Source organism: Pseudophryne corroboree, unplaced genomic scaffold (assembly GCF_028390025.1).
Source record: "Pseudophryne corroboree isolate aPseCor3 unplaced genomic scaffold, aPseCor3.hap2 scaffold_606, whole genome shotgun sequence".
NCBI lineage: Eukaryota > Metazoa > Chordata > Amphibia > Anura > Myobatrachidae > Pseudophryne > Pseudophryne corroboree.
The window spans coordinates 281,759-306,827 of NW_026970202.1; the positions used below are offsets into that span (position 1 = coordinate 281,759).

At 50.2% G+C, this 25,069-nt stretch overlaps 35 non-coding genes and 5 pseudogenes across 35 annotated transcripts; 22 read left to right on the forward strand and 18 right to left on the reverse strand.

Annotated features, from left to right (window-relative positions):
- Nucleotides 1–125: 125 nt before the first annotated feature.
- LOC135035531 (U1 spliceosomal RNA) lies at nt 126–261 on the forward strand (annotated as a pseudogene).
- A 701-nt stretch (nt 262–962) lies between these two features.
- Nucleotides 963–1,126, forward strand: LOC135035443 (U1 spliceosomal RNA). Its single transcript, XR_010230482.1, has one exon. It is a non-coding gene; the product is annotated as a U1 spliceosomal RNA (small nuclear RNA).
- A 152-nt stretch (nt 1,127–1,278) lies between these two features.
- Nucleotides 1,279–1,441, forward strand: LOC135035500 (U1 spliceosomal RNA). The gene has a single exon (XR_010230536.1). It is a non-coding gene; the product is annotated as a U1 spliceosomal RNA (small nuclear RNA).
- Nucleotides 1,442–2,115: 674 nt separating this feature from the next.
- Nucleotides 2,116–2,279, forward strand: LOC135035430 (U1 spliceosomal RNA). Its single transcript, XR_010230468.1, has one exon. It is a non-coding gene; the product is annotated as a U1 spliceosomal RNA (small nuclear RNA).
- Nucleotides 2,280–2,430: 151 nt separating this feature from the next.
- On the forward strand, nt 2,431–2,593 carry LOC135035454 (U1 spliceosomal RNA). The gene has a single exon (XR_010230493.1). It is a non-coding gene; the product is annotated as a U1 spliceosomal RNA (small nuclear RNA).
- A 674-nt stretch (nt 2,594–3,267) lies between these two features.
- On the forward strand, nt 3,268–3,431 carry LOC135035608 (U1 spliceosomal RNA). Its single transcript, XR_010230615.1, has one exon. It is a non-coding gene; the product is annotated as a U1 spliceosomal RNA (small nuclear RNA).
- Nucleotides 3,432–3,583: 152 nt separating this feature from the next.
- On the forward strand, nt 3,584–3,746 carry LOC135035539 (U1 spliceosomal RNA). Its single transcript, XR_010230562.1, has one exon. It is a non-coding gene; the product is annotated as a U1 spliceosomal RNA (small nuclear RNA).
- A 674-nt stretch (nt 3,747–4,420) lies between these two features.
- Nucleotides 4,421–4,584, forward strand: LOC135035592 (U1 spliceosomal RNA). Its single transcript, XR_010230600.1, has one exon. It is a non-coding gene; the product is annotated as a U1 spliceosomal RNA (small nuclear RNA).
- A 152-nt stretch (nt 4,585–4,736) lies between these two features.
- LOC135035536 (U1 spliceosomal RNA) lies at nt 4,737–4,872 on the forward strand (annotated as a pseudogene).
- Nucleotides 4,873–5,727: 855 nt separating this feature from the next.
- LOC135035460 (U1 spliceosomal RNA) lies at nt 5,728–5,890 on the reverse strand. Its single transcript, XR_010230497.1, has one exon. It is a non-coding gene; the product is annotated as a U1 spliceosomal RNA (small nuclear RNA).
- Nucleotides 5,891–6,358: 468 nt separating this feature from the next.
- On the forward strand, nt 6,359–6,521 carry LOC135035494 (U1 spliceosomal RNA). The gene has a single exon (XR_010230530.1). It is a non-coding gene; the product is annotated as a U1 spliceosomal RNA (small nuclear RNA).
- An 821-nt stretch (nt 6,522–7,342) lies between these two features.
- LOC135035483 (U1 spliceosomal RNA) lies at nt 7,343–7,505 on the reverse strand. Its single transcript, XR_010230519.1, has one exon. It is a non-coding gene; the product is annotated as a U1 spliceosomal RNA (small nuclear RNA).
- A 152-nt stretch (nt 7,506–7,657) lies between these two features.
- Nucleotides 7,658–7,821, reverse strand: LOC135035593 (U1 spliceosomal RNA). Its single transcript, XR_010230601.1, has one exon. It is a non-coding gene; the product is annotated as a U1 spliceosomal RNA (small nuclear RNA).
- A 674-nt stretch (nt 7,822–8,495) lies between these two features.
- LOC135035496 (U1 spliceosomal RNA) lies at nt 8,496–8,658 on the reverse strand. Its single transcript, XR_010230532.1, has one exon. It is a non-coding gene; the product is annotated as a U1 spliceosomal RNA (small nuclear RNA).
- Nucleotides 8,659–8,800: 142 nt separating this feature from the next.
- On the reverse strand, nt 8,801–8,964 carry LOC135035426 (U1 spliceosomal RNA). Its single transcript, XR_010230464.1, has one exon. It is a non-coding gene; the product is annotated as a U1 spliceosomal RNA (small nuclear RNA).
- Nucleotides 8,965–9,638: 674 nt separating this feature from the next.
- LOC135035501 (U1 spliceosomal RNA) lies at nt 9,639–9,801 on the reverse strand. Its single transcript, XR_010230537.1, has one exon. It is a non-coding gene; the product is annotated as a U1 spliceosomal RNA (small nuclear RNA).
- A 152-nt stretch (nt 9,802–9,953) lies between these two features.
- On the reverse strand, nt 9,954–10,117 carry LOC135035444 (U1 spliceosomal RNA). Its single transcript, XR_010230483.1, has one exon. It is a non-coding gene; the product is annotated as a U1 spliceosomal RNA (small nuclear RNA).
- A 667-nt stretch (nt 10,118–10,784) lies between these two features.
- LOC135035470 (U1 spliceosomal RNA) lies at nt 10,785–10,947 on the reverse strand. The gene has a single exon (XR_010230507.1). It is a non-coding gene; the product is annotated as a U1 spliceosomal RNA (small nuclear RNA).
- Nucleotides 10,948–11,099: 152 nt separating this feature from the next.
- On the reverse strand, nt 11,100–11,263 carry LOC135035434 (U1 spliceosomal RNA). Its single transcript, XR_010230473.1, has one exon. It is a non-coding gene; the product is annotated as a U1 spliceosomal RNA (small nuclear RNA).
- Nucleotides 11,264–11,961: 698 nt separating this feature from the next.
- On the reverse strand, nt 11,962–12,097 carry LOC135035551 (U1 spliceosomal RNA; annotated as a pseudogene).
- Nucleotides 12,098–12,249: 152 nt separating this feature from the next.
- On the reverse strand, nt 12,250–12,413 carry LOC135035445 (U1 spliceosomal RNA). Its single transcript, XR_010230484.1, has one exon. It is a non-coding gene; the product is annotated as a U1 spliceosomal RNA (small nuclear RNA).
- A 674-nt stretch (nt 12,414–13,087) lies between these two features.
- On the reverse strand, nt 13,088–13,250 carry LOC135035513 (U1 spliceosomal RNA). Its single transcript, XR_010230549.1, has one exon. It is a non-coding gene; the product is annotated as a U1 spliceosomal RNA (small nuclear RNA).
- Nucleotides 13,251–13,402: 152 nt separating this feature from the next.
- Nucleotides 13,403–13,566, reverse strand: LOC135035594 (U1 spliceosomal RNA). Its single transcript, XR_010230602.1, has one exon. It is a non-coding gene; the product is annotated as a U1 spliceosomal RNA (small nuclear RNA).
- A 674-nt stretch (nt 13,567–14,240) lies between these two features.
- On the reverse strand, nt 14,241–14,403 carry LOC135035491 (U1 spliceosomal RNA). The gene has a single exon (XR_010230527.1). It is a non-coding gene; the product is annotated as a U1 spliceosomal RNA (small nuclear RNA).
- A 152-nt stretch (nt 14,404–14,555) lies between these two features.
- On the reverse strand, nt 14,556–14,719 carry LOC135035411 (U1 spliceosomal RNA). The gene has a single exon (XR_010230449.1). It is a non-coding gene; the product is annotated as a U1 spliceosomal RNA (small nuclear RNA).
- Nucleotides 14,720–15,417: 698 nt separating this feature from the next.
- Nucleotides 15,418–15,553, reverse strand: LOC135035532 (U1 spliceosomal RNA; annotated as a pseudogene).
- Nucleotides 15,554–15,705: 152 nt separating this feature from the next.
- Nucleotides 15,706–15,869, reverse strand: LOC135035417 (U1 spliceosomal RNA). The gene has a single exon (XR_010230455.1). It is a non-coding gene; the product is annotated as a U1 spliceosomal RNA (small nuclear RNA).
- Nucleotides 15,870–17,647: 1,778 nt separating this feature from the next.
- On the forward strand, nt 17,648–17,811 carry LOC135035595 (U1 spliceosomal RNA). The gene has a single exon (XR_010230603.1). It is a non-coding gene; the product is annotated as a U1 spliceosomal RNA (small nuclear RNA).
- A 152-nt stretch (nt 17,812–17,963) lies between these two features.
- On the forward strand, nt 17,964–18,126 carry LOC135035514 (U1 spliceosomal RNA). Its single transcript, XR_010230550.1, has one exon. It is a non-coding gene; the product is annotated as a U1 spliceosomal RNA (small nuclear RNA).
- Nucleotides 18,127–18,800: 674 nt separating this feature from the next.
- Nucleotides 18,801–18,964, forward strand: LOC135035446 (U1 spliceosomal RNA). The gene has a single exon (XR_010230485.1). It is a non-coding gene; the product is annotated as a U1 spliceosomal RNA (small nuclear RNA).
- A 152-nt stretch (nt 18,965–19,116) lies between these two features.
- On the forward strand, nt 19,117–19,252 carry LOC135035552 (U1 spliceosomal RNA; annotated as a pseudogene).
- A 698-nt stretch (nt 19,253–19,950) lies between these two features.
- Nucleotides 19,951–20,114, forward strand: LOC135035435 (U1 spliceosomal RNA). The gene has a single exon (XR_010230474.1). It is a non-coding gene; the product is annotated as a U1 spliceosomal RNA (small nuclear RNA).
- A 152-nt stretch (nt 20,115–20,266) lies between these two features.
- On the forward strand, nt 20,267–20,429 carry LOC135035504 (U1 spliceosomal RNA). Its single transcript, XR_010230540.1, has one exon. It is a non-coding gene; the product is annotated as a U1 spliceosomal RNA (small nuclear RNA).
- Nucleotides 20,430–21,103: 674 nt separating this feature from the next.
- Nucleotides 21,104–21,267, forward strand: LOC135035447 (U1 spliceosomal RNA). Its single transcript, XR_010230486.1, has one exon. It is a non-coding gene; the product is annotated as a U1 spliceosomal RNA (small nuclear RNA).
- A 152-nt stretch (nt 21,268–21,419) lies between these two features.
- Nucleotides 21,420–21,582, forward strand: LOC135035502 (U1 spliceosomal RNA). The gene has a single exon (XR_010230538.1). It is a non-coding gene; the product is annotated as a U1 spliceosomal RNA (small nuclear RNA).
- Nucleotides 21,583–22,256: 674 nt separating this feature from the next.
- On the forward strand, nt 22,257–22,420 carry LOC135035427 (U1 spliceosomal RNA). Its single transcript, XR_010230465.1, has one exon. It is a non-coding gene; the product is annotated as a U1 spliceosomal RNA (small nuclear RNA).
- Nucleotides 22,421–22,562: 142 nt separating this feature from the next.
- On the forward strand, nt 22,563–22,725 carry LOC135035471 (U1 spliceosomal RNA). Its single transcript, XR_010230508.1, has one exon. It is a non-coding gene; the product is annotated as a U1 spliceosomal RNA (small nuclear RNA).
- Nucleotides 22,726–23,399: 674 nt separating this feature from the next.
- Nucleotides 23,400–23,563, forward strand: LOC135035605 (U1 spliceosomal RNA). The gene has a single exon (XR_010230612.1). It is a non-coding gene; the product is annotated as a U1 spliceosomal RNA (small nuclear RNA).
- A 152-nt stretch (nt 23,564–23,715) lies between these two features.
- On the forward strand, nt 23,716–23,878 carry LOC135035484 (U1 spliceosomal RNA). Its single transcript, XR_010230520.1, has one exon. It is a non-coding gene; the product is annotated as a U1 spliceosomal RNA (small nuclear RNA).
- Nucleotides 23,879–24,699: 821 nt separating this feature from the next.
- Nucleotides 24,700–24,862, reverse strand: LOC135035495 (U1 spliceosomal RNA). Its single transcript, XR_010230531.1, has one exon. It is a non-coding gene; the product is annotated as a U1 spliceosomal RNA (small nuclear RNA).
- Between the last annotated feature and the right edge of the window lie 207 nt (nt 24,863–25,069).

Consider the following 25,069-nt stretch of genomic DNA (forward strand, 5'->3'; position numbering starts at 1 on the left):
TTGTCTCAGATCTTCCTCTAGCCTTGTTCTTCTTTCGAGAGTTCCCTGGTGCTGCCTCAGTTGGATCTCCTTCACTTCACAGGGGGGAACCCGAGCAGCGACCCTCCCCAGCTCTAGCCCAACTCCTACTTACCTGCCAGGTGAGATACTATGATCATGAAGGTGCTTCTCCCAGGGCAAGGCTCAACCATTGCACTCTGGGTGTGCTGCTCCTGCGATTTCCCCAAATGTGGGAAACTTGACTGCATAATTTGTGTTTCCCCTCGTCGGCTCTCGTATAATTCAGATCTCTTTGTCTCAGGTCTCTCTCCAGCCTAGTTTGCTGTCTGTTTCCACTTCTCTTTTCTTCAGCCGCTCCCTTCTATACCCTTGTGCACTATCCTGACTTCTCCTCCCGTCTGCTTACTTTGTGCCTTCCAATGCACAATGCAAACTACAGGTAGTGCTGCAGGGCCCACACCCTTTTACTTGCCTTACAGAGCAGCTCTGGAGCTGTTACAGTGCCCAGCTGCTGCAAGAAATCAGCTTGAATGCTTCAGGGGCTGGGGCATAGCCAACATGAGCCCCACACCAAAGGAGGGTGGAGGTGTTTAATGCAAACTAGGGGTCAGCCAAGCGCCGCAAAAGGCCACCATGCCCTGCACGCCCCTTTTCTCTTTTCATATGCAGACGAGGGTTGAAGCCAACTTTGACCCACTGCTTGGATGACATCACCATATGCAAATCCATCTGCGGCAGGCCTTCCCCCAGGAATGCTTGCACTAGTTGTTGCATTTGGTTTGTTGTTTGGGGGTGCTTCAGTATTAGGCAGCCTTCTGCCCTCCCATGTTCATCTGAAAATATATGTTCTCCCTGCAGTTGTTGTCCCAAGATGAGAGTTCCCTTGTGCTGCCTCAGTTGAATCTCCTTTACTTGACAGAGATGTGCATGAGCAGCGGCCCTCCCCAGCCCTATTCCAAATCATACTTATTTTGCATAGGAGATACCATGGTCATGAAGATTTTTCTCCCAGGGTGAGGTTCATTCATTGCATTTTGGGTATGCTGACCCCTGTGATTTCCCCAAATGTGGGAAACTTGACTGCATTATTTGTGGTAGTGGGAGACTGTGTTTGTGCTTTCCTCTGGTCAGCTCTGGTAAAAGTCAGATTTCTTTGTCTCAGATTTTCCTTTAGCCTTGTTCTTTTTTCGAGAGTTCCCTTGTGCTGCCTCAGTTGGATCTCCTTCACTTTACAGGGGGGTACCCGAGCAGCGACCCTCCCCAGCTCTAGCCCAACTCCTACTTACCTGCCAGGTGAGATACTATGATCATGAAGGTGCTTCTCCCAGGGCAAGGCTCACCCATTGTACTCTGGGTGTGCTGCTCCTGCGATTTCCCCAAATGTGGGAAACTTGACTGCATAATTTGTGTTTCCCCTGGTCGGCTCTCGTATAATTCAGATCTCTTTGTCTCAGGTCTCTCTCCAGCCTAGTTTGCTGTCTGTTTCCACTTCTCTTTTCTTCAGCCGCTCCCTTTTATACCCTTGTGCACTATCCTGACTTCTCCTCCCGTCTGCTTACTTTGTGCCTTCCAATGCACAATGCAAACTACAGGTAGTGCTGCAGGGCCCACACCCTTTTACTTGCCTTACAGAGCAGCTCTGGAGCTGTTACAGTGCCCAGCTGCTGCAAGAAATCAGCTTGAATGCTTCAGGGGATGGGGCATGGCCAACATGAGCCCCACACCAAAGGAGGGTGGAGGTGTTTAATGCGAACTAGGGGTCATCCAAGCACCGCAAAAGGCCGCCATGCCCTGCACGCCCCTTTTTTCTTTTCATATGCAGATGAGGGTTGAAGCCAACTTTGACCCACTGCTTGGATGACATCACCGTATGCAAATCCGTCTTCTGCAGAACTTCCCCCAGGAATGCTTGCACTAGTTGTTGCATTTGGTTTGTTGTTTGGGGGTGCTTCAGTATTAGGCAGCCTTCTGCCCTCCCATGTTCATCTGAAAATATGTGTTCTCCCTGCAGTTGTTGTCCCCAGATGAGAGTTCCCTTGTGCTGCCTCAGTTGAATCTCCTTTACTTGACAGAGATGTGCCTGAGCAGCGGCCCTCCCCAGCTCTATCCCAAATCATACTTATTTTGCATAGGAGATACCATGGTCATGAAGATTATTCTCCCAGGGTGAGGTTCATTCATTGCATTATGGGTATGCTGACCCCTGTGATTTCCCCAAATGTGGGAAACTCGACTGCTTTATTTGTGGTAGTGGGGGACTGTGTTTGTGTTTTCCTCTGGTCAGCTCTGGTAAAAGTCAGATTTCTTTGTTCAGATCTTCCTCTAGCCTTGTTCTTCTTTCGAGAGTTCCCTTGTGCTGCCTCAGTTGGATCTCCTTCACTTGACAGGGGGGTGCCCAAGCAGAGACCCTCCCCAGCTCTAGCCCAACTCCTACTTACCTGCCAGGTGAGATACTATGATCATGAAGGTGCTTCTCCCAGGGCAAGGCTCACCCATTGCACTCTGGGTGTGCTGCCCCTGCGATTTCCCCAAATGTGGGAAACTTGACTGCATAATTTGTGTTTCCCCTGGTCGGCTCTCGTGTAATTCAGATCTCTTTGTCTCAGGTCTCTCTCCAACCTAGTTTGCTGTCTGTTTCCACTTCTCTTTTCTTCAGCCGCTCCCTTCTATACCCTTGTGCACTATCCTGACTTCTCCTCCCGTCTGCTTACTTTGTGCCTTCCAATGCACAATGCAAACTACAGGTAGTGCTGCAGGGCCCACACCCTTTTACTTGCCTTACAGAGCAGCTCTGGAGATGTTACAGTGCCCAGCTGCTGCAAGAAATCAGCTTGAATGCTTCAGGGGATGGGGCATGGCCAACATGAGCCCCACACCAAAGGAGGGTGGAGGTGTTTAATGCGAACTAGGGGTCATCCAAGCACCGCAAAAGGCCGCCATGCCCTGCACGCTCCTTTTCTCTTTTCATATGCAGATGAGGGTTGAAGCCAACTTTGACCCACTGCTTGGATGACATCACCGTATGCAAATCCGTCTTCTGCAGAACTTCCCCCAGGAATGCTTGCACTAGTTGTTGCATTTGGTTTGTTGTTTGGGGGTGCTTCAGTATTAGGCAGCCTTCTGCCCTCCCATGTTCATCTGAAAATATGTGTTCTCCCTGCAGTTGTTGTCCCCAGATGAGAGTTCCCTTGTGCTGCCTCAGTTGAATCTCCTTTACTTGACAGAGATGTGCATGAGCAGCGGCCCTCCCCAGCCCTATTCCAAATCATACTTATTTTGCATAGGAGATACCATGGTCATGAAGATTGTTCTCCCAGGGTGAGGTTCATTCATTGCATTTTGGGTATGCTGACCCCTGTGATTTCCCCAAATGTGGGAAACTTGACTGCATTATTTGTGGTAGTGGGGGACTGTGTTTGTGCTTTCCTCTGGTCAGCTCTGGTAAAAGTCAGATTTCTTTGTCTCAGATTTTCCTCTAGCCTTGTTCTTCTTTCGAGAGTTCCCTTGTGCTGCCTCAGTTGGATCTCCTTCAGTTTACAGGGGGGTACCCGAGCAGCGATCCTCCCCAGCTCTAGCCCAACTCCTACTTACCTGCCAGGTGAGATACTATGATCATGAAGGTGCTTCTCCCAGGGCAAGGCTCACCCATTGCACTCTAGGTGTGCTGCTCCTGCGATTTCCCCAAATGTGGGAAACTTGACTGCATAATTTGTGTTTCCCCTGGTCGGCTCTCGTATAATTCAGATCTCTTTGTCTCTGGTCTCTCTCCAGCCTAGTTTGCTGTCTGTTTCCACTTCTCTTTTCTTGAGCCGCTCCCTTCTATGCCCTTGCGCACTATCCTGACTTCTCCTCCTGTCTGCTTACTTTGTGCCTTCCAACGCACAATGCGAACTACAGGTAGTGCTGCAGGGCCCACACCCTTTTACTTGCCTTACAGAGCAGCTCTGGAGCTGTTACAGTGCCCAGCTGCTGCAAGAAATCAGCTTGAATGCTTCAGGGGCTGGGGCATAGCCAACATGAGCCCCACACCAAAGGAGGGTGGAGGTGTTTAATGCAAACTAGGGGTCAGCCAAGTGCCGCAAAAGGCCGCCATGCCCTGCACGCCCCTTTTCTCTTTTCATATGCAGACGAGGGTTGAAGCCAACTTTGACCCACTGCTTGGATGACATCACCATATGCAAATCCATCTGCGGCAGGCCTTCCCCCAGGAATGCTTGCACTAGTTGTTGCATTTGGTTTGTTGTTTGGGGGTGCTTCAGTATTAGGCAGCTTTCTGCCCTCCCATGTTCATCTGAAAATATATGTTCTCCCTGCAGTTGTTGTCCCCAGATGAGAGTTCCCTTGTGCTGCCTCAGTTGAATCTCCTTTACTTGACAGAGATGTGCATGAGCAGCGGCCCTCCCCAGCCCTATTCCAAATCATACTTATTTTGCATAGGAGATACCATGGTCATGAAGATTTTTCTCCCAGGGTGAGGTTCATTCATTGCATTTTGGGTATGCTGACCCCTGTGATTTCCCCAAATGTGGGAAACTCAACTGCATTATTTGTGGTAGTGGGGGACTGTGTTTGTGCTTTCCTCTGGTCAGCTCTAGTAAAAGTCAGATTTCTTTGTCTCACATTTTCCTCTAGCCTTGTTCTTCTTTCGAGAGTTCCCTTGTGCTGCCTTTGTTGGATCTCCTTCACTTTACAGGGGGGTACCCGAGCAGCGACCCTCCCCAGCTCTAGCCCAACTCCTACTTACCTGCCAGGTGAGATACTATGATCATTAAGGTGCTTCTCCCAGGGCAAGGCTCACCCATTGTACTCTGGGTGTGCTGCTCCTGCGATTTCCCCAAATGTGGGAAACTTGACTGCATAATTTGTGTTTCCCCTCGTCGGCTCTCGTATAATTCAGATCTCTTTGTCTCAGGTCTCTCTCCAGCCTAGTTTGCTGTCTGTTTCCACTTCTCTTTTCTTCAGCCGCTCCCTTCTATACCCTTGTGCACTATCCTGACTTCTCCTCCCGTCTGCTTACTTTGTGCCTTCCAATGCACAATGCAAACTACAGGTAGTGCTGCAGGGCCCACACCCTTTTACTTGCCTTACAGAGCAGCTCTGGAGCTGTTACAGTGCCCAGCTGCTGCAAGAAATCAGCTTGAATGCTTCAGGGGCTGGGGCATAGCCAACATCAGCCCCACACCGAAGGAGGGTGGAGGTGTTTAATGCAAACTAGGGGTCAGTCAAGCGCCGCAAAAGGCCACCATGCCCTGCACGCCCCTTTTCTGTTTTCATATGCAGATGAGGGTTGAAGCCAACTTTGACCCACTGCTTGGATGACATCACCATATGCAAATCCATCTGCGGCAGGCCTTCCCCCAGGAATGCTTGCACTAGTTGTTGCATTTGGTTTGTTGTTTGGGGGTGCTTCAGTATTAGGCAGCCTTCTGCTGCACCCTGCTTTGGTGTGGGGCTCATGTTGGCCATGCCCCATCCCCTGAAGCTTTCAAGCAGATTTCTTGCAGCAGCTGGGCACTGTAACAGCTCAAGAGCTGCTCTGTAAGGCAAGTAAAAGGGTGTGGGCCCTGCAGCACTACCTGTAGTTTGCATTTTGCATTGGAAGGCACAAAGTAAGCAGACGGGAGGAGAAGTCAGGATAGTGCACAAGGGTATAGAAGGGAGCGGCTGAAGAAAAGAGAAGTGGAAACAGACAGCAAACTAGGCTGGAGAGAGATCTGAGACAAAGAGATCTGAATTATACGATAGCCGACCAGGGGAAACACAAATTATGCAGTCAAGTTTCCCACATTTGGGGAAATCGCAGGGGCAGCACACCCAGAGTGCAATGGGTGAGCCTTGCCCTGGGAGAAGCACCTTCATGATCATAGTATCTCACCTGGCAGGTAAGTATGAGTTGGGCTAGAGCTGGGGAGGGTCGCTGCTCGGGCACCCCCCTGTTAAGTGAAGGAGATCCAACTGAGGCAGCACAAGGGAACTCTCAAAAGAAGAACAAGGCTAGAGGAAGATCTGAAACAAAGAAATCTGACTTTTACCAGAGCTGACCAGAAGAAAACACAAACACAGTCCCCCACTACCACAAATAAAGCAGTCGAGGTGAGGTTCATTCATTGCATTTTGGGTATGCTGACCCCTGTGATTTCCCCAAATGTGGGAAACTCGACTGCTTTATTTGTGGTAGTGGGGGACTGTGTTTGTGTTTTCTTCTGGTCAGCTCTGGTAAAAGTCAGATTTCTTTGTTTCAGATCTTCCTCTAGCCTTGTTCTTCTTTTGAGAGTTCCCTTGTGCTGCCTCAGTTGGATCTCCTTCACTTAACAGGGGGGTGCCCGAGCAGCGACCCTCCCCAGCTCTAGCCCAACTCCTACTTACCTGCCAGGTGAGATACTATGATCATGAAGGTGCTTCTCCCAGGGCAAGGCTCACCCATTGCACTCTGGGTGTGCAGCCCCTGCGATTTCCCCAAATGTGGGAAACTTGACTGCATAATTTGTGTTTCCCCTGGTCGGCTCTCGTATAATTCAGATCTCTTTGTCTCAGATCTCTCTCCAGCCTAGTTTGCTGTCTGTTTCCACTTCTCTTTTCTTCAGCCGCTCCCTTCTATACCCTTGTGCACTATCCTGACTTCTCCTCCCGTCTGCTTACTTTGTGCCTTCCAATGCACAATGCAAACTACAGGTAGTGCTGCAGGGCCCACACCCTTTTACTTGCCTTACAGAGCAGCTCTGGAGCTGTTACAGTGCCCAGCTGCTGCAAGAAATCTGCTTGAATGCTTCAGGGGATGGGACATGGCCAACATGAGCCCCACACCAAAGGAGGGTGGAGCAGAAGGCTGACTAATACTGAAGCACCCCCAAACAACAAACCAAATGCAACAACTAGTGCAAGCATTCCTGGGGGAAGGCCTGCCGCAGATGGATTTGCATATGGTGATGTCATCCAAGCAGTGGGTCAAAGTTGGCTTCAACCCTCGTCTGCATATGAAAACAGAAAAGGGGCGTGCAGGGCATGGTGGCCTTTTGCGGCGCTTGACCGACCCCTAGTTTGCATTAAACACCTCCACCCTCCTTCGGTGTGGGGCTCATGTTGGCTATGCCCCAGCCCCTGAAGCATTCAAGCTGATTTCTTGCAGCAGCTGGGCACTGTAACAGCTCCAGAGCTGCTCTGTAAGGCAAGTAAAAGGGTGTGGGCCCTGCAGCACTACCTGTAGTTTGCATTGTGCATTGGAAGGCACAAAGTAAGCAGACGGGAGGAGAAGTCAGGATAGTGCACAAGGGTATAGAAGGGAGCGGCTGAAGAAAAGAGAAGTGGAAACAGACAGCAAACTAGGCTGGAGAGAGACAAAGAGATCTGAATTATACGAGAGCCGACCAGGGGAAACACAAATTATGCAGTCAAGTTTCCCACATTTGGGGAAATCGCAGGAGCAGCACACCCAGAGTGCAATGGGTGAGCCTTGCCCTGGGAGAAGCACCTTCATGATCATAGTATCTCACCTGGCAGGTAAGTAGGAGTTGGGCTAGAGCTGGGGAGGGTCGCTGCTCGGGTACCCCCCTGTCAAGTGAAGGAGATCCAACTGAGGCAGCACAAGGGAACTCTCGAAAGAAGAACAAGGCAAGAGGAAAATCTGAGACAAAGAAATCTGACTTTTACCAGAGCTGACCAGAGGAAAGCACAAACACAGTCCCCCACTACCACAAATAATGCAGTTGAGTTTCCCACATTTGGGGAAATCACAGGGGTCAGCATACCCAAAATGCAATGAATGAACCTCACCCTGGGAGAACAATCTTCATGACCATGGTATCTCCTATGCAAAATAAGTATGATTTGGAATAGGGCTGGGGAGGGCCGCTGCTCTGGCACATCTCTGTCAAGTAAAGGAGATTCAACTGAGGCAGCACAAGGGAACTCTCATCTGGGGACAACAACTGCAGGGAGAACACATATTTTCAGATGAACATGGGAGGGCAGAAGGCTGCCTAATACTGAAGCACCCCCAAACAACAAACCAAATGCAACAACTAGTGCAAGCATTCCTGGGGGAAGTTCTGCAGAAGACGGATTTGCATACGGTGATGTCATACAAGCAGTGGGTCAAAGTTGGCTTCAACCCTCATCTGCATATGAAAAGAGAAAAGGGGCGTGCAGGGCATGGCGGCCTTTTGCGGTGCTTGGATGACCCCTAGTTCGCATTAAACACCTCCACCCTCCTTTGGTGTGGGGCTCATGTTGGCCATGCCCCATCCCCTGAAGCATTCAAGCAGATTTCTTGCAGCAGCTGGGCACTGTAACAGCTCCAGAGCTGCTCTGTAAGGCAAGTAAAAGGGTGTGGGCCCTGCAGCACTACCTGTAGTTTGCATTGTGCATTGGAAGGCACAAAGTAAGCAGACGGGAGGAGAAGTCAGGATAGTGCACAAGGGTATAGAAGGGAGCGGCTGAAGAAAAGAGAAGTGGAAACAGACAGCAAACTAGGCTGGAGAGAGACCTGAGACAAAGAGATCTGAATTATACGAGAGCCGACCAGGGGAAACACAAATTATGCAGTCAAGTTTCCCACATTTGGGGAAATCGCAGGGGCAGCACACCCAGAGTGCAATGAGTGAGCCTTGCCCTGGGAGAAGCACCTTCATGATCATAGTATCTCACCTGGCAGGTAAGTAGGAGTTGGGCTAGAGCTGGGGAGGGTCTCTGCTCGGGCACCCCCCTGTCAAGTGAAGGAGATCCAACTGAGGCAGCACAAGGGAACTCTCAAAAGAAGAACAAGGCTCTGAAACAAAGAAATCTGTCTTTTACCAGAGCTGACCAGAGGAAAACACAAACACAGTCCCCCACTACCACAAATAAAGCAGTCGAGTTTCCCACATTTGGGGAAATCACAGGGGTCAGCATACCCAGAATGCAATGAATGAACCTCACCCTGGGAGAATAATCTTCATGACCATGGTATCTCCTATGCAAAATAAGTATGATTTGGGATAGAGCTGGGGAGGGCCGCTGCTCAGGCACATCTCTGTCAAGTTAAGGAGATTCAACTGAGGCAGCACAAGGGAACTCTCATCTAGGGACAACAACTGCAGGGAGAACACATATTTTCAGATGAACATGGGAGGGCAGACGGCTGCCTAATACTGAAGCACCCCCAAACAACAAACCAAATGCAACAACTAGTGCAAGCATTCCTGGGAGAAGGCCTGCCGCAGATGGATTTGCATATGGTGATGTCATCCAAGCAGTGGGTCAAAGTTGGCTTCAACCCTCGTCTGCATATGAAAACAGAAAAGGGGCGTGCAGGGCATGGTGGCCTTTTGCTGCGCTTGTCTGACCCCTAGTTTGCATTAAACACCTCCACCCTTCTTCGGTGTGGGGCTCATGTTGGCTATGCCCCAGCCCCTGAAGCATTCAAGCTGATTTCTTGCAGCAGCTGGGCACTGCAACAGCTCCAGAGCTGTTCTGTAAGGCAAGTAAAAGGGTGTGGGCCCTGCAGCACTACCTGTAGTTTGCATTGTGCATTGGAAGGCACAAAGTAAGCAGACGGGAGGAGAAGTCAGGATAGTGCACAAGGGTATAGAAGGGAGCGGCTGAAGAAAAGAGAAGTGGAAACAGACAGCAAACTAGGCTGGAGAGAGACCTGAGACAAAGAGATCTGAATTATACGAGAGCCGACCAGGGGAAACACAAATTATGCAGTCAAGTTTCCCACATTTGGGGAAATCGCAGGAGCAGCACACCCAGAGTACAATGGGTGAGCCTTGCCCTGGGAGAAGCACCTTCATGATCATAGTATCTCACCTGGCAGGTAAGTAGGAGTTGGGCTAGAGCTGGGGAGGGTCGCTGCTCGGGTACCCCCCTGTAAAGTGAAGGAGATCCAACTGAGGCAGCACAAGGGAACTCTCGAAAGAAGAACAAGGCTAAAGGAAAATCTGAGACAAAGAAATCTGACTTTTACCAGAGCTGACCAGAGGAAAGCACAAACACAGTCTCCCACTACCACAAATAATGCAGTCAAGTTTCCCACATTTGGGGAAATCACAGGGGTCAGCATACCCAAAATGCAATGAATGAACCTCACCCTGGGAGAAAAATCTTCATGACCATGGTATCTCCTATGCAAAATAAGTATGATTTGGAATAGGGCTGGGGAGTGCCGCTGCTCATGCACATCTCTGTCAAGTAAAGGAGATTCAACTGAGGCAGCACAAGGGAACTCTCATCTTGGGACAACAACTGCAGGGAGAACATATATTTTCAGATGAACATGGGAGGGCAGAAGGCTGCCTAATACTGAAGCACCCCCAAACAACAAACCAAATGCAACAACTAGTGCAAGCATTCCTGGGGGAAGGCCTGCCGCAGATGGATTTGCATATGGTGATGTCATCCAAGCAGTGGGTCAAAGTTGGCTTCAACCCTCGTCTGCATATGAAAAGAGAAAAGGGGCGTGCAGGGCATGGTGGCCTTTTGCGGCGCTTGGCTGACCCCTAGTTTGCATTAAACACCTCCACCCTCCTTTGGCTCATGTTGGCTATGCCCCAGCCCCTGAAGCATTCAAGCTGATTTCTTGCAGCAGCTGGGCACTGTAACAGCTCCAGAGCTGCTCTGTAAGGCAAGTAAAAGGGTCTGGGCCCTGCAGCACTACCTGTAGATCGCATTGTGCGTTGGAAGGCACAAAGTAAGCAGACAGGAGGAGAAGTCAGGATAGTGCGCAAGGGCATAGAAGGGAGCGGCTCAAGAAAAGAGAAGTGGAAACAGACAGCAAACTAGGCTGGAGAGAGACCTGAGACAAAGAGATCTGAATTATACGAGAGCCGACCAGGGGAAACACAAATTATGCAGTCAAGTTTCCCACATTTGGGGAAATCGCAGGGGCAGCACACCCAGAGTGCAATGGGTGAGCCTTGCCCTGGGAGAAGCACCTTCATGATCATAGTATCTCACCTGGCAGGTAAGTAGGAGTTGGGCTAGAGCTGGGGAGGGTCGCTGTTCGGGCACCCCCCTGTCAAGTGAAAGAGATCCAACTGAGGCAGCACAAGGGAACTCTCGAAAGAAGAACAAGGCTAGAGGAAGATCTGAGACAAAGAAATCTGACTTTTTCCAGAGCTGACCAGAGGAAAGCACAAACACAGTCCCCCACTACCACAAATAATGCAGTCGAGTTTCCCACATTTGGGGAAATCACAGGGGTCAGCATACCCAGAATGCAATGAATGAACCTCACCTTGGGAGAACAATCTTCATGACCATGGTATCGCCTATGCAAAATAAGTATGATTTGGGATAGGGCTGGGGAGGGCCGCTGCTCAGGCACATCTCTGTCAAGTAAAGGAGATTCAACTGAGGCAGCACAAGGGAACTCTCATCTGGGGACAACAACTGCAGGGAGAACACATATTTTCAGATGAACATGTGAGGGCAGAAGGCTGCCTAATACTGAAGCACCCCCAAACAACAAACCAAATGCAACAACTAGTGCAAGCATTCCTGGGGGAAGGCCTGCAGCAGATGGATTTGCATATGGTGATGTCATCCAAGCAGTGGGTCAAAGTTGGCTTCAACCCTCGTCTGCATATGAAAAGAGAAAAGGGGCGTGCAGGGCATGGCGGCCTTTTGCAGCGCTTGGATGACCCCTAGTTCGCATTACACACCTCCACCCTCCTTCGGTGTGGGGCTCATGTTGGCTATGCCCCAGCCCCTGAAGCATTCAAGCTGATTTCTTGCAGCAGCTGGGCACTGTAACTGCTCCAGAGCTACTCTGTAAGGCAAGTAAAAGGGTGTGGGCCCTGCAGCACTACCTGTAGTTCGCATTGTGCGTTGGAAGGCACGAAGTAAGCAGACGGGAGAAGTCAGGATAGTGCGCAAGGGCATAGAAGGGAGCGGCTCAAGAAAAGAGAAGTGGAAACAGACAGCAAACTAGGCTGGAGAGAGACCTGAGACAAAGAGATCTGAATTATACGAGAGCCGACGAGGGGAAACACAAATTATGCAGTCACGTTTCCCACATTTGGGGAAATCGCAGGAGCAGCACACCCAGAGTGCAATGGTTGAGCCTTGCCCTGGGAGAAGCACCTTCATGATCATAGTATCTCACCTGGCAGGTAAGTAGGAGTTGGGCTAGAGCTGGGGAGGGTCGCTGCTCGGGTTCCCCCCTGTGAAGTGAAGGAGATCCAACTGAGGCAGCACCAGGGAACTCTCGAAAGAAGAACAAGGCTAGAGGAAGATCTGAGACAAAGAAATCTGACTTTTACCAGAGCTGACCAGAGGAAAGCACAAACACAGTCTCCCACTACCACAAATAATGCAGTCAAGTTTCCCACATTTGGGGAAATCACAGGGGTCAGCATACCCAAAATGCAATGAATGAACCTCACCCTGGGAGAAAAATCTTCATGACCATGGTATCTCCTATGCAAAATAAGTATGATTTGGAATAGGGCTGGGGAGGGCCGCTGCTCATGCACATCTCTGTCAAGTAAAGGAGATTCAACTGAGGCAGCACAAGGGAACTCTCATCTTGGGACAACAACTGCAGGGAGAACATATATTTTCAGATGAACATGGGAGGGCAGAGGACTGCCTAATACTGAAGCACCCCCAAACAACAAACCAAATGCAACAACTAGTGCAAGCATTCCTGGGGGAAGGCCTGCCGCAGATGGATTTGCATATGGTGATGTCATCCAAGCAGTGGGTCAAAGTTGGCTTCAACCCTCGTCTGCATATGAAAAGAGAAAAGGGGCGTGCAGGGCATGGTGGCCTTTTGCGGCGCTTGGCTGACCCCTAGTTTGCATTAAACACCTCCACCCTCCTTTGGTGTGGGGCTCATGTTGGCTATGCCCCAGCCCCTGAAGCATTCAAGCTGATTTCTTGCAGCAGCTGGGCACTGTAACAGCTCCAGAGCTGCTCTGTAAGGCAAGTAAAAGGGTGTGGGCCCTGCAGCACTACCTGTAGTTCGCATTGTGCGTTGGAAGGCACAAAGTAAGCAGACAGGAGGAGAAGTCAGGATAGTGCGCAAGGGCATAGAAGTAAGCGGCTCAAGAAAAGAGAAGTGGAAACAGACAGCAAACTAGGCTGGAGAGAGATCTGAGACAAAGAGATCTGAATTATACGAGAGCCGACCAGGGGAAACACAAATTATACAGTCAAGTTTCCCACATTTGGGGAAATCGCAGGAGCAGCACACCCAGAGTGCAATGGGTTAGCCTTGCCCTGGGAGAAGCACCTTCATGATCATAGTATCTCACCTGGCAGGTAAGTAGGAGTTGGGCTAGAGCTGGGGAGGGTCGCTGCTAGGGTACCCCCCTGTAAAGTGAAGGAGATCCAATTAAGGCAGCACAAGGGAACTCTCGAAAGAAGAACAAGGCTAGAGGAAAATCTGAGACAAAGAAATCTGACTTTTACCAGAGCTGACCAGAGGAAAGCACAAACACAGTCCCCCACTACCACAAATAATGCAGTTGAGTTTCCCACATTTGGGGAAATCACAGGGGTCAGCATACCCAAAATGCAATGAATGAACCTCACCCTGGGAGAAAAATCTTCATGACCATGGTATCTCCTATGCAAAATAAGTATGATTTGGAATAGGGCTGGGGAGGGCCGCTGCTCATGCACATCTCTGTCAAGTAAAGGAGATTTAACTGAGGCAGCACAAGGGAACTCTCATCTGGGGACAACAACTGCAGGGAGAACACATATTTTCAGATGAACATGGGAGGGCAGAAGGCTGCCTAATACTGAAGCACCCCCAAACAACAAACCAAATGCAACAACTAGTGCAAGCATTCCTGGGGGAAGTTCTGCAGAAGACGGATTTGCATACGGTGATGTCATCCAAGCAGTGGGTCAAAGTTGGCTTCAACCCTCATCTGCATATGAAAAGAGAAAAGGGGCGTGCAGGGCATGGCGGCCTTTTGCGGTGCTTGGATGACCCCTAGTTCGCATTAAACACCTCCACCCTCCTTTGGTGTGGGGCTCATGTTGGCCATGCCCCATCCCCTGGAGCATTCAAGCTGATTTCTTGCAGCAGCTGGGCACTGTAACAGCTCCAGAGCTGCTCTGTAAGGCAAGTAAAAGGGTGTGGGCCCTGCAGCACTACCTGTAGTTTGCATTGTGCATTGGAAGGCACAAAGTAAGCAGACGGGAGGAGAAGTCAGGATAGTGCACAAGGGTATAGAAGGGAGCGGCTGAAGAAAAGAGAAGTGGAAACAGACAGCAAACTAGGCTGGAGAGAGACCTGAGACAAAGAGATCTGAATTATACGAGAGCCGACCAAGGGAAACACAAATTATGCAGTCAAGTTTCCCACATTTGGGGAAATCGCAGGGGCAGCACACCCAGAGTGCAATGGGTGAGCCTTGCCCTGGGAGAAGCACCTTCATGATCATAGTATCTCACCTGGCAGGTAAGTAGGAGTTGGGCTAGAGCTGGGGAGGGTCGCTGTTCGGGCACCCCCCTGTCAAGTGAAAGAGATCCAACTGAGGCAGCACAAGGGAACTCTCGAAAGAAGAACAAGGCTAGAGGAAGATCTGAGACAAAGAAATCTGACTTTTTCCAGAGCTGGCCAGAGGAAAGCACAAACACAGTCCCCCACTACCACAAATAATGCAGTCGAGTTTCCCACATTTGGGGAAATCACAGGGGTCAGCATACCCAGAATGCAATGAATGAACCTCACCCTGGGAGAACAATCTTCATGACCATGGTATCGCCTATGCAAAATAAGTATGATTTGGGATAGGGCTGGGGAGGGCCGCTGCTCAGGCACATCTCTGTCAAGTAAAGGAGATTCAACTGAGGCAGCACAAGGGAACTCTCATCTGGGGACAACAACTGCAGGGAGAACACATATTTTCAGATGAACATGTGAGGGCAGAAGGCTGCCTAATACTGAAGCACCCCCAAACAACAAACCAAATGCAACAACTAGTGCAAGCATTCCTGGGGGAAGGCCTGCAGCAGATGGATTTGCATATGGTGATGTCATCCAAGCAGTGGGTCAAAGTTGGCTTCAACCCTCGTCTGCATATGAAAAGAGAAAAGGGGCGTGCAGGGCATGGCGGCCTTTTGCAGCGCTTGGATGACCCCTAGTTTGCATTACACACCTCCTCCCTCCTTCTGTGTGGGGCTCATGTTGGCTATGCCCCAGCCCCTGAAGCATTAAAGCTGATTTCTTGCAGCAGCTGGGCACTGTAACTGCTCCAGAGCTACTCTGTAAGGCAAGTAAAAGGGTGTGGGCCCTGCAGCACTACCTGTAGTTCGCATTGTGCGTTGGAAGGCACGAAGTAAGCAGACGGGAGAAGTCAGGATAGTGCGCAAGGGCATAGAAGGGAGCGGCTCAAGAAAAGAGAAGTGGAAACAGACAGCAAACTAGGCTGGAGAGAGACCTGAGACAAAGAGATCTGAATTATACGAGAGCCGACGAGGGGAAACACAAATTATGCAGTCAAGTTTCCCACATTTGGGGAAATCGCAGGAGCAGCACACCCAGAGTGCAATGGTTGAGCCTTGCCCTGGGAGAAGCACCTTCATGATCATAGTATCTCACCTGGCAGGTAAGTAGGAGTTGGGCTAGAGCTGGGGAGGGTCGCTGCTCGGGTTCCCCCCTGTGAAGTGAAGGAGATCCAACTGAAGCAGCACCAGGGAACTCTCGAAAGAAGAACAAGGCTAGAGGAAGATCTGAGACAAAGAAATCTGACTTTTACCAGAGCTGACCAGAGGAAAGCACAAACACAGTCCCCCACTACCACAAATAATGCAGTCGAGTTTCCCACATTTGGGAAAATCACTGGGGTCAGCATACCCAGAATGCAATGAATGAACCTAACCCTGGGAGAACAATCTTCATGACCATGGTATCTCCTATGCAAAATAAGTATGATTTGGGATAGGGCTGGTGAGGGCCGCTGCTCAGGCACATCTCTGTCAAGTAAAGGAGATTCAACTGAGGCAGCACAAGGGAACTCTCATCTGGGGACAACAACTGCAGGGAGACCACATCTTTTCAGATGAACATGGGAGGGCGGAAGGCTGCCTAATACTGAAGCACCATCAAATATCAAACCATGGCCCTCATTCCGAGTTGATCGCTCGCAAGGCGATTTTAGCAGAGTTACACACGCTAAGCCGCCGCCTACTGGGAGTGAATCTTAGCTTCTTAAAATTGCGACCGATGTATTCGCAATATTGCGATTACAAACTACTCAGCAGTTTCAGAGTAGCTTCAGACTTACTCTGCATCTGCGATCAGTTCAGTGCTTGTCGTTCCTGGTTTGACGTCACAAACACTCCCAGAGTTCGCCCAGACACTCCCCCGTTTCTCCGGCCACTCCTGCGTTTTTTCCGGAAACTGTAGCGTTTTTTCCCACACGCCCATAAAACGGCCTGTTTCCGCCCAGTAACACCCATTTCCTGTCAATCACATTACGATCGCCGGAGCGAAGAAAAAGCCGTGAGTAAAAATACTTTCTTCATTGTAAAATTACTTGGCGCAGTCGCAGTGCGAATATTGCGCATGCGTACTAAGCAGAATTTCACTGCGATGCGATGAAATTTACAGAGCGAACGACTCGGAATGAGGGCCCATATGCAACAACTAGTACAAGCACTCCTGGGGGAAGGTCTGCAGCAGACGGATTTGCATACGGTGATGTAAATCCAAGCAGTGGGCCAAAGTTGACTGGAACCCTCATCTGCATATGAAAAGAGAAAAGGGGCATGCAGGGCATGGCGGCCTTTTGCAGTGCTTGGATGACCCCTAGTTCGCATTAAACACCCCCACCCTCCTTTGGTGTGGGGCTCATGTTGGCCATGCCCCATCCCCTGATGCATTCAAGCTGATTTCTTGCAGCAGCTGGGCACTGTAACAGCTCCAGAGCTGTTCTGTAAGGCAAGTAAAAGTGTGTGGGCCCTGCAGCACCACCTGTTGTTCGCATTGTGCGTTGGAAGGCACAAATTAAGCAGACGGGAGGAGAAGTCAGGATAGTGCGCAAGGGCATTCTTTTCTCTTAGTCCGGGGGCAAGGCTTCCACTTCTCTTTTCTTCAGCCGCTCCCTTCTATACCCTTGTGCACTATCCTGACTTCTCCTCCCGTCTGCTTACTTTGTGCCTTCCAATGCACAATGCAAACTACAGGTAGTGCTGCAGGGCCCACACCCTTTTACTTGCCTTACAGAGCAGCTCTGGAGCTGTTACAGTGCCCAGCTGCTGCAAGAAATCAGCTTGAATGCTCCAGGGGATGGGGCATGGCCAACATGAGCCCCACACCAAAGGAGGGTGGAGGTGTTTAATGCGAACTAGGGGTCATCCAAGCACCGCAAAAGGCCGCCATGCCCTGCACGCCCCTTTTCTCTTTTCATATGCAGATGAGGGTTGAAGCCAACTTTGACCCACTGCTTGGATGACATCACCGTATGCAAATCCGTCTTCTGCAGAACTTCCCCCAGGAATGCTTGCACTAGTTGTTGCATTTGGTTTGTTGTTTGGGGGTGCTTCAGTATTAGGCAGCCTTCTGCCCTCCCATGTTCATCTGAAAATATGTGTTCTCCCTGCAGTTGTTGTCCCCAGATGAGAGTTCCCTTGTGCTGCCTCAGTTAAATCTCCTTTACTTGACAGAGATGTGCATGAGCAGCGGCCCTCCCCAGCCCTATTCCAAATCATACTTATTTTGCATAGGAGATACCATGGTCATGAAGATTTTTCTCCCAGGGTGAGGTTCATTCATTGCATTTTGGGTATGCTGACCCCTGTGATTTCCCCAAATGTGGGAAACTCAACTGCATTATTTGTGGTAGTGGGGGACTGTGTTTGTGCTTTCCTCTGGTCAGCTCTGGTAAAAGTCAGATTTCTTTGTCTCAGATTTTCCTCTAGCCTTGTTCTTCTTTCGAGAGTTCCCTTGTGCTGCCTTAATTGGATCTCCTTCACTTTACAGGGGGGTACCCTAGCAGCGACCCTCCCCAGCTCTAGCCCAACTCCTACTTACCTGCCAGGTGAGATACTATGATCATGAAGGTGCTTCTCCCAGGGCAAGGCTAACCCATTGCACTCTGGGTGTGCTGCTCCTGCGATTTCCCCAAATGTGGGAAACTTGACTGTATAATTTGTGTTTCCCCTGGTCGGCTCTCGTATAATTCAGATCTCTTTGTCTCAGATCTCTCTCCAGCCTAGTTTGCTGTCTGTTTCCACTTCTCTTTTCTTGAGCCGCTTACTTCTATGCCCTTGCGCACTATCCTGACTTCTCCTCCTGTCTGCTTACTTTGTGCCTTCCAACGCACAATGCGAACTACAGGTAGTGCTGCAGGGCCCACACCCTTTTACTTGCCTTACAGAGCAGCTCTGGAGCTGTTACAGTGCCCAGCTGCTGCAAGAAATCAGCTTGAATGCTTCAGGGGCTGGGGCATAGCCAACATGAGCCCCACACCAAAGGAGGGTGGAGGTGTTTAATGCAAACTAGGGGTCAGCCAAGCGCCGCAAAAGGCCACCATGCCCTGCACGCCCCTTTTCTCTTTTCATATGCAGACGAGGGTTGAAGCCAACTTTGACCCACTGCTTGGATGACATCACCATATGCAAATCCATCTGCGGCAGGCCTTCCCCCAGGAATGCTTGCACTAGTTGTTGCATTTGGTTTGTTGTTTGGGGGTGCTTCAGTATTAGGCAGTCCTCTGCCCTCCCATGTTCATCTGAAAATATATGTTCTCCCTGCAGTTGTTGTCCCAAGATGAGAGTTCCCTTGTGCTGCCTCAGTTGAATCTCCTTTACTTGACAGAGATGTGCATGAGCAGCGGCCCTCCCCAGCCCTATTCCAAATCATACTTATTTTGCATAGGAGATACCATGGTCATGAAGATTTTTCTCCCAGGGTGAGGTTCATTCATTGCATTTTGGGTATGCTGACCCCTGTGATTTCCCCAAATGTGGGAAACTTGACTGCATTATTTGTGGTAGTGGGAGACTGTGTTTGTGCTTTCCTCTGGTCAGCTCTGGTAAAAGTCAGATTTCTTTGTCTCAGATCTTCCTCTAGCCTTGTTCTTCTTTCGAGAGTTCCCTGGTGCTGCCTCAGTTGGATCTCCTTCACTTCACAGGGGGGAACCCGAGCAGCGACCCTCCCCAGCTCTAGCCCAACTCCTACTTACCTGCCAGGTGAGATACTATGATCATGAAGGTGCTTCTCCCAGGGCAAGGCTCAACCATTGCACTCTGGGTGTGCTGCTCCTGCGATTTCCCCAAATGTGGGAAACGTGACTGCATAATTTGTGTTTCCCCTCGTCGGCTCTCGTATAATTCAGATCTCTTTGTCTCAGGTCTCTCTCCAGCCTAGTTTGCTGTCTGTTTCCACTTCTCTTTTCTTGAGCCGCTCCCTTCTATGCCCTTGCGCACTATCCTGACTTCTCCCGTCTGCTTACTTCGTGCCTTCCAACGCACAATGCGAACTACAGGTAGTGCTGCAGGGCCCACACCCTTTTACTTGCCTTACAGAGTAGCTCTGGAGCAGTTACAGTGCCCAGCTGCTGCAAGAAATCAGCTTGAATGCTTCAGGGGCTGGGGCATAGCCAACATGAGCCCCACACCGAAGGAGGGTGGAGGTGTGTAATGCGAACTAGGGGTCATCCAAGCGCTGCAAAAGGCCGCCATGCCCTGCACGCCCCTTTTCTCTTTTCATATGCAGACGAGGGTTGAAGCCAACTTTGACCCACTGCTTGGATGACATCACCATATGCAAATCCATCTGCTGCAGGCCTTCCCCCAGGAATGCTTGCACTAGTTGTTGCATTTGGTTTGTTGTTTGGGGGTGCTTCAGTATTAGGCAGCCTTCTGCCCTCACATGTTCATCTGAAAATATGTGTTCTCCCTGCAGTTGTTGTCCCCAGATGAGAGTTCCCTTGTGCTGCCTCAGTTGAATCTCCTTTACTTGACAGAGATGTGCCTGAGCAGCGGCCCTCCCCAGCCCTATCCCAAATCATACTTATTTTGCATAGGCGATACCATGGTCATGAAGATTGTTCTCCCAAGGTGAGGTTCATTCATTGCATTCTGGGTATGCTGACCCCTGTGATTTCCCCAAATGTGGGAAACTCGACTGCATTATTTGTGGTAGTGGGGGACTGTGTTTGTGCTTTCCTCTGGTCAGCTCTGGAAAAAGTCAGATTTCTTTGTCTCAGATCTTCCTCTAGCCTTGTTCTTCTTTCGAGAGTTCCCTTGTGCTGCCTCAGTTGGATCTCTTTCACTTGACAGGGGGGTGCCCGAACAGCGACCCTCCCCAGCTCTAGCCCAACTCCTACTTACCTGCCAGGTGAGATTCTATGATCATGAAGGTGCTTCTCCCAGGGCAAGGCTCACCCATTGCACTCTGGGTGTGCTGCCCCTGCGATTTCCCCAAATGTGGGAAACTTGACTGCATAATTTGTGTTTCCCCTGGTCGGCTCTCGTATAATTCAGATCTCTTTGTCTCAGGTCTCTCTCCAGCCTAGTTTGCTGTCTGTGTCCACTTCTCTTTTCTTGAGCCGCTCCCTTCTATGCCCTTGCGCACTATCCTGACTTCTCCTCCTGTCTGCTTACTTTGTGCCTTCCAACGCACAATGCGATCTACAGGTAGTGCTGCAGGGCCCAGACCCTTTTACTTGCCTTACAGAGCAGCTCTGGAGCTGTTACAGTGCCCAGCTGCTGCAAGAAATCAGCTTGAATGCTTCAGGGGCTGGGGCATAGCCAACATGAGCCCCACACCAAAGGAGGGTGGAGGTGTTTAATGCAAACTAGGGGTCAGCCAAGCGCCGCAAAAGGCCACCATGCCCTGCACGCCCCTTTTCTCTTTTCATATGCAGACGAGGGTTGAAGCCAACTTTGACCCACTGCTTGGATGACATCACCATATGCAAATCCATCTGCGGCAGGCCTTCCCCCAGGAATGCTTGCACTAGTTGTTGCATTTGGTTTGTTGTTTGGGGGTGCTTCAGTATTAGGCAGCCTTCTGCCCTCCCATGTTCATCTGAAAATATATGTTCTCCCTGCAGTTGTTGTCCCAAGATGAGAGTTCCCTTGTGCTGCCTCAGTTGAATCTCCTTTACTTGACAGAGATGTGCATGAGCAGCGGCCCTCCCCAGCCCTATTCCAAATCATACTTATTTTGCATAGGAGATACCATGGTCATGAAGATTTTTCTCCCAGGGTGAGGTTCATTCATTGCATTTTGGGTATGCTGACCCCTGTGATTTCCCCAAATGTGGGAAACTTGACTGCATTATTTGTGGTAGTGGGAGACTGTGTTTGTGCTTTCCTCTGGTCAGCTCTGGTAAAAGTCAGATTTCTTTGTCTCAGATTTTCCTTTAGCCTTGTTCTTCTTTCGAGAGTTCCCTTGTGCTGCCTCAGTTGGATCTCCTTCACTTTACAGGGGGGTACCCGAGCAGCGACCCTCCCCAGCTCTAGCCCAACTCCTACTTACCTGCCAGGTGAGATACTATGATCATGAAGGTGCTTCTCCCAGGGCAAGGCTCACCCATTGTACTCTGGGTGTGCTGCTCCTGCGATTTCCCCAAATGTGGGAAACTTGACTGCATAATTTGTGTTTCCCCTGGTCGGCTCTCGTATAATTCAGATCTCTTTGTCTCAGGTCTCTCTCCAGCCTAGTTTGCTGTCTGTTTCCACTTCTCTTTTCTTCAGCCGCTCCCTTCTATACCCTTGTGCACTATCCTGACTTCTCCTCCCGTCTGCTTACTTTGTGCCTTCCAATGCACAATGCAAACTACAGGTAGTGCTGCAGGGCCCACACCCTTTTACTTGCCTTACAGAGCAGCTCTGGAGCTGTTGCAGTGCCAAGCTGCTGCAAGAAATCAGCTTGAATGCTTCAGGGGCTGGGGCATAGCCAACATGAGCCCCACACCGAAGAAGGGTGGAGGTGTTTAATGCAAACTAGGGGTCAGACAAGCACAGCAAAAGGCCACCATGCCCTGCACGCCCCTTTTCTGTTTTCATATGCAGACGAGGGTTGAAGCCAACTTTGACCCACTGCTTGGATGACATCACCATATGCAAATCCATCTGCGGCAGGCCTTCCCCCAGGAATGCTTGCACTAGTTGTTGCATTTGGTTTGTTGTTTGGGGGTGCTTCAGTATTAGGCAGCCGTCTGCCCTCCCATGTTCATCTGAAAATATGTGTTCTCCCTGCAGTTGTTGTCCCTAGATGAGAGTTCCCTTGTGCTGCCTCAGTTGAATCTCCTTAACTTGACAGAGATGTGCCTGAGCAGCGGCCCTCCCCAGCTCTATCCCAAATCATACTTATTTTGCATAGGAGATACCATGGTCATGAAGATTATTCTCCCAGGGTGAGGTTCATTCATTGCATTCTGGGTATGCTGACCCCTGTGATTTCCCCAAATGTGGGAAACTCGACTGCTTTATTTGTGGTAGTGGGGGACTGTGTTTGTGTTTTCCTCTGGTCAGCTCTGGTAAAAGTCAGATTTCTTTGTTTCAGAGCCTTGTTCTTCTTTTGAGAGTTCCCTTGTGCTGCCTCAGTTGGATCTCCTTCACTTGACAGGGGGGTGCCCGAGCAGAGACCCTCCCCAGCTCAAGCCCAACTCCTACTTACCTGCCAGGTGAGATACTATGATCATGAAGGTGCTTCTCCCAGGGCAAGGCTCACCCATTGCACTCTGGGTGTGCTGCCCCTGCGATTTCCCCAAATGTGGGAAACTTGACTGCATAATTTGTGTTTCCCCTGGTCGGCTCTCGTATAATTCAGATCTCTTTGTCTCAGGTCTCTCTCCAGCCTAGTTTGCTGTCTGTTTCCACTTCTCTTTTCTTCAACCGCTCCCTTCTATACCCTTGTGCACTATCCTGACTTCTCCTCCCGTCTGCTTACTTTGTGCCTTCCAATGCACAATGCAAACTACAGGTAGTGCTGCAGGGCCCACACCCTTTTACTTGCCTTACAGAGCAGCTCTGGAGCTGTTACAGTGCCCAGCTGCTGCAAGAAATCAGCTTGAATGCTTCAGGGGATGGGGCATGGCCAACATGAGCCCCACACCAAAGGAGGGTGGAGGTGTTTAATGCGAACTAGGGGTCATCCAAGCACCGCAAAAGGCCGCCATGCCCTGCACGCCCCTTTTCTCTTTTCATATGCAGATGAGGGTTGAAGCCAACTTTGACCCACTGCTTGGATGACATCACCGTATGCAAATCCGTCTTCTGCAGAACTTCCCCCAGGAATGCTTGCACTAGTTGTTGCATTTGGTTTGTTGTTTGGGGGTGCTTCAGTATTAGGCAGCCTTCTGCCCTCCCATGTTCATCTGAAAATATGTGTTCTCCCTGCAGTTGTTGTCCCCAGATGAGAGTTCCCTTGTGCTGCCTCAGTTGAATCTCCTTTACTTGACAGAGATGTGCCAGAGCAGCGGCCCTCCCCAGCCCTATTCCAAATCATACTTATTTTGCATAGGAGATACCATGGTCATGAAGATTGTTCTCCCAGGGTGAGGTTCATTCATTGCATTTTGGGTATGCTGACCCCTGTGATTTCCCCAAATGTGGGAAACTCAACTGCATTATTTGTGGTAGTGGGGGACTGTGTTTGTGCTTTCCTCTGGTCAGCTCTGGTAAAAGTCAGATTTCTTTGTCTCAGATTTTCCTCTTGCCTTGTTCTTCTTTCGAGAGTTCCCTTGTGCTGCCTCAGTTGGATCTCCTTCACTTGACAGGGGGGTACCCGAGCAGCGACCCTCCCCAGCTCTAGCCCAACTCCTACTTACCTGCCAGGTGAGATACTATGATCATGAAGGTGCTTCTCCCAGGGCAAGGCTCACCCATTGCACTCTGGGTGTGCTGCTCCTGCGATTTCCCCAAATGTGGGAAACTTGACTGCATAATTTGTGTTTCCCCTGGTCGGCTCTCGTATAATTCAGATCTCTTTGTCTCTCTCCAGCCTAGTTTGCTGTCTGTTTCCACTTCTCTTTTCTTCAGCCGCTCCCTTCTATACCCTTGTGCACTATCCTGACTTCTCCTCCCGTCTGCTTACTTTGTGCCTTCCAATGCACAATGCAAACTACAGGTAGTGCTGCAGGGCCCACACCCTTTTACTTGCCTTACAGAGCAGCTCTGGAGCTGTTACAGTGCCCAGCTGCTGCAAGAAATCAGCTTGAATGCTTCAGGGGCTGGGGCATAGCCAACATGAGCCCCACACCGAAGGAGGGTGGAGGTGTTTAATGCAAACTAGGGGTCGGTCAAGCGCCGCAAAAGGCCACCATGCCCTGCACGCCCCTTTTCTGTTTTCATATGCAGACGAGGGTTGAAGCCAACTTTGACCCACTGCTTGGATGACATCACCATATGCAAATCCATCTGCGGCAGGCCTTCCCCCAGGAATGCTTGCACTAGTTGTTGCATTTGGTTTGTTGTTTGGGGGTGCTTCAGTATTAGTCAGCCTTCTGCTCCACCCTCCTTTGGTGTGGGGCTCATGTTGGCCATGTCCCATCCCCTGAAGCATTCAAGCAGATTTCTTGCAGCAGCTGGGCACTGTAACAGCTCCAGAGCTGCTCTGTAAGGCAAGTAAAAGGGTGTGGGCCCTGCAGCACTACCTGTAGTTTGCATTGTGCATTGGAAGGCACAAAGTAAGCAGACGGGAGGAGAAGTCAGGATAGTGCACAAGGGTATAGAAGGGAGCGGCTGAAGAAAAGAGAAGTGGAAACAGACAGCAAACTAGGCTGGAGAGAGATCTGAGACAAAGAGATCTGAATTATACGAGAGCCGACCAGGGGAAACACAAATTATGCAGTCAAGTTTCCCACATTTGGGGAAATCGCAGGGGCTGCACACCCAGAGTGCAATGGGTGAGCCTTGCCCTGGGAGAAGCACCTTCATGATCATAGTATCTCACCTGGCAGGTAAGTAGGAGTTGGGCTAGAGCTGGGGAGGGTCGCTGCTCGGGCACCCCCCTGTTAAGTGAAGGAGATCCAACTGAGGCAGCACAAGGGAACTCTCAAAAGAAGAACAAGGCTAGAGGAAGATCTGAAACAAAGAAATCTGACTTTTACCAGAGCTGACCAGAAGAAAACACAAACACAGTCCCCCACTACCACAAATAAAGCAGTCGAGTTTC